Source organism: Pteropus vampyrus, unplaced genomic scaffold, assembly GCF_000151845.1.
Source record: "Pteropus vampyrus isolate Shadow unplaced genomic scaffold, Pvam_2.0 Scaffold37, whole genome shotgun sequence".
Taxonomy (NCBI): Eukaryota; Metazoa; Chordata; class Mammalia; order Chiroptera; family Pteropodidae; genus Pteropus; species Pteropus vampyrus.
In genome coordinates, this window is record NW_011888818.1 from 2,951,512 (window position 1) to 2,956,255 (window position 4,744).

Sequence of the window (4,744 nt, forward strand, 5' to 3'; positions counted from 1 at the left end):
AATTCATATTAATAAAATACAGAAGAAAAATGTATGATCATATATATGTATATATATTATTTTTTAATGAACACATGCACCGACCACAATCCAGAAACACAAGTTTCTTTCTAGAATTTCTCCTTTTCTTATTCATAACTACTTTCTCCCACAGAGAGAAGTCTGACTCTAATTTACAATGTATTTACATATTTATCCAACTCTAGTATACATGCATTACAGTTTCAGATTGCTATACTATATCTTTGTGAGAAATAAACTTATCCACTAGAGTACAGTGTGTAGAATTCTTTTTTTCTTTAGCTTTTATAAGTATCCAGTCAAAAATATAGTTTTTCCAAGTTACTTAAATCAGCTCGTTTTCTCCACCCTCTTCAGTATGGTTATGTGGTTCATTGTAAAAAAAGTTAGATTCATTTGGTTTCATGCTCATTCTATCTTGGATTCCTTCCAATTTTATCAAAACATCGTATTTTACATCTTAAATATATACAATTTTTATTTGTCAGTTATACCCAATAAAGCTAGGGAAAAATAGCTTTAAAAAAGGCCTATCCAATAGATAGTCTTTTAAGAAATGATGCTGAATCAATTTGATGTCCATATGCAAAATAAGTGAACCTTGATCAAATTATCACATGAAAAATTTCTCAACATCGTTCATTATTAGAGGGAGGAGGATTAAAATCACAATGAGATGTCACTACTCACCTATTAGAATGGCTAAAATTAGAAAGATTGACCATACTGAAAATGAGAAACAACTAGAACTCATACACTGCTGGGGTTGAGGTAAATTATATAATCACTTTAGAAAACCTGTGGCATTTTTAAAAATGTTAAATATATGCCTAGTGTGCAGTGCAGGTATCCCACTCCTAGATAATTACCCAAGATAAATGAAAACATTTGTCTCTACACGAACTCGTACGGTAATGTTCACAGCAGCTTTATTTATAATGTGCAAAAACTGAAAACCACTCAAATGTCCATCAACAGGAGAATAGACAAATTCTGTTATTTCCACACAATAGTATTACTCAACAATGAAAATAAGTGAAGTATTGATACATATAATAATATAAATGAATCTCAAAATAATTATGCTGAGTATGAGAAACCAGAGAGAAAAAAAAAGTATATAATGTATTATTTCATTTATATAAAATTCTAAAACATGCAAATTAAATTTTTTTCTATAATGTCAGAAAACAGATCAGTAGTTAGCCTGTATTAGAGGGATTAGAGAAGTTGAGGGTGAGAGGTGGGGGATGGGGGAAGAAACCCTTAGTGGTGATGGATATGTTTATTATGTCAATTATTTTGATTTCATGGGTGTATACATATTTCAAAATTTGTATACTTTAAATATGTACAGTTTATTGCACCTCAAATATGCCTTGATAAAGCTGTAAAATCAAAATGAACAAAATATAAAGGCTCTTTATTAAATCAAAGAGCCATTAGGAGGCTGGAGCACCAGGTCTGGACAACAAGAAGGAACCAGGAAAGTCTGGCAGCTAAAAGTACAGGCAAGATCATGTAGTTAAGAGCAATTGGATGAAACTATATGAGCCACAACCACTGAACCCTGCAGGTCACCACTGCAGGATTTCCAGCTTTATACCAATTGTGAATGATCTCCGCCTCTTTCTCTTTGTTCCAATACCTGGCTGTGGCATCCATTGTCATGCCTGGATTATATCCCAGGGCTCTAATCTCCAGAGAACTGGGAAGTGGAGGGCATCTGCTGCCTTTGCCTCTGTAGTGGGAGCTGTGACCCTGCCTCTTGTCACGAACTGCACTGAGGGGTTTTCTCTCGACACATAGTAAGTGTTCTCATTCTGAGTAGCCAAGAGGGAAAAAATGACATATGGCTCTCTAGGCACTCACATGTCGTGGTTTCTGAAGGCATAAGGAGCCCCAGAGTCCTAGGTCTCTCTGATCAGTAACTCTAGCCTCGCTAGTTAATTAGAGGCACGTTTGAACTACCCAGTTCTGACCCTTCTGTCATTTACAGACTGTGCATTTTCACTTGCAAAATTTGCTTCTCTGTTCCTTGGTATATGCTGCTGTAGCAGACATTAATCTTAAAGGACGTAGGGATAGATTAAACATTTTTCCCTCTAAGGTCTTTTTCTAACCAGCTCTGTTTTTAGAAGCAGCCAGCTCACGCTTCTAATTTCCCCCAGTGCTGGGCCATCTCTCCCTCTAGTGGTAGTTTGTTTAATCCTCTTGCAGTTATCTAAAAGCCTATGCTCAGCTAAGTGGCATTCAAAATTAAGACTGCTATTTACTTAAAAAAAAAAAAAATTTATATCTTAGCTCTGGTTTTGTATATGTTTACACACACACACACATATATGTATATATATATGACTAAAATAAAAATTTCAAAAAACAGTACCCTCTTTGTGCAATATATCGTGTAATTTTCTATTCTAGTCTTCTTTCATTTAGAAAAAAATATGTTAGTTATTATCCACTAAATCGATTTAATGATTTCGAACACTAGTAATTTGTAACCATTACTTTGAAAAACAGTGTTTTAGACTATTATTCAAACTGAATTAACCTTGTGATCTATTAATAGTATTTCTCCCAAATAGAGAAACACAAACATGAACACAAAAAACCTGTGACCAAATGCCCGATGAGCTTCATACCCTATTACTTTTTTTAAAAATTTTCATACATCTGCATATGGAAACTTGGAAAAGCCTTACAGTAAAGAAACCTGCTTAACTTTTCCTAAGAGCGTTTCCTGAATTTAACCATGGAATGAGTGTTCCCAAAGTATATGCAAGCAACAAAACTAAACAAATCTAAGTAGCTCATAAAAGGAATATTCAAAGGATTGATATTTTGGAGAATTCTGCTTTAAACATAAGAAAGAAATCCATAAATAAGTCTAAGTACCAAATACATACATAAATTGTAGCAGAGATGTATGCAGCTGGCGTGCAATGGCTTCCCTGAAGTGCACTTTGAAAACTATTTAGGAAGAGTGGAGAATGTGGTTTGGGAGTAGGAGGTTTGGAGGTGGAGAGGGAAAAATTCTGTTAAAGCTAAAAGAGTAGGACTTCCAAGTTACAGTCAGGGATATTAGGAAATGGGGTCCCTCAGTTTACCTAACTCTTATCCAGATGTTCTTTGCACCTGTATTTGCTATCAAGTGGTTGTCTCCTGAAGTCTATATAGAGAGAAACATCAGTGATAGTGGGACCAGCAGAGGCCCAGAAGCCTGTGGAGATGAGATGATCCACTGTGAGCACATCCATTGACTGGTAGAAATCTAAATCACAAGTTAGATGCATAGTTTTCAAAACAGATGAAGATTAGATAAATCCAATGATGATAGTGAGCAAATAGTTGGCTGGAAAACTCTTGGAAATCTGGAGGAAAGAAGCATATATGGTGCTTGGGCCAACATGTCAGTATCCAAGGAAGGGAATCTAGGTCAGAAAACAAGCTAAAGTCAGAATGGGAACTTCTTAAGTCTTGTTCGCTGCAGTAAAATTCTGTTGGGGTATCTTTCTGCCCGCATCTCTAAGAACTGGGTCTCATCCACAGGTTCTACTTAAGAGGTTAGTGTAACTCCGATAATAATACTATGTGACTCAAATTCTTTGCCCCAGCTGATTGAACTGGGGTGAACACCCAGTCCTAGCTAGAATAATCAGATATTCACCTGAAAACAAATTTATTCATGGAGAATATAATCTTTTGAGTCACTGGATTGAATAGTTTGGTAAAGTTCTAATGAGTTAGCCACACTGGATTACTCTGCCTGTACCCCAAGGGCAAGAACATTGACTAGTTGATAGAGCATAAACTAAACTCAGCGAAATAAAAGAGAAAGAGAAGGAGAGTCACCTCACTTTTTGACTCTGCTCTTCCTTTTCCTTCATGAGACTCAGCTATATGCCCTTATCTTGGGTAGATTGAAATAAATCATTGTCCTTCCAAGAACAACATGTTTTGCTTCATTGAGTTAGAATGCATGTCAGCATCTTATATCCAAATAGCCTAAGCTAAGCCAACCTAAAAGAAGCCTGTGTCCTATCTCAGCCAAGGTGCCTTTGAACTGTTAGCACCCTAACCAGAGTATGGACTCTGAAGGAGAAAATTATGGGGAATTCTTATATTGGATATAACACAAAGTTTCTCATACAAATTTTAGGAATCGAGTGCTCATACACAATCGTAGTACTCCTACCTTCTTCCCCAAATTGAGGGAGAAAAGTTTTTAATGAGAAAAAATAAAAGATTACAAATATTAGGAGAGGGGCATTTTTGTCAACTGTCAAGAGAAATAAAGCCCAGGACTGCCTTGCAGGCATTAAATTATGGAGGGTTCAATGGGACGTAATGGGAAACAGAGGAGGAGAGTTAGAAACTGACTGCCCACTTCTAGATGAAAGGTTCAAGAGAATTCACCAGGGGAAGAAAACTTATAAAATATTTCAGGACACTAAATGGTCATGAATAAAGACTATAAATTTAGTAAAATATCTCCTGTGATCTCTTTCTCAGAAAATTAAGCATGGCTCTAGGTATAGTAGATGATATCAATTGGCTTGACAAAAACTATTCTTTTTAAATTCAGCTAACAAAACCCTGAATACGTATGAAAGGCAATAAAGCCAGTCCCATAGATAAATCCTGATTGGTCAAAGTGAATTATGGCAATCTCACCCTTTTCTGGTGGTCGATTTGAGAATAGAACTCCAAACCAACTTTG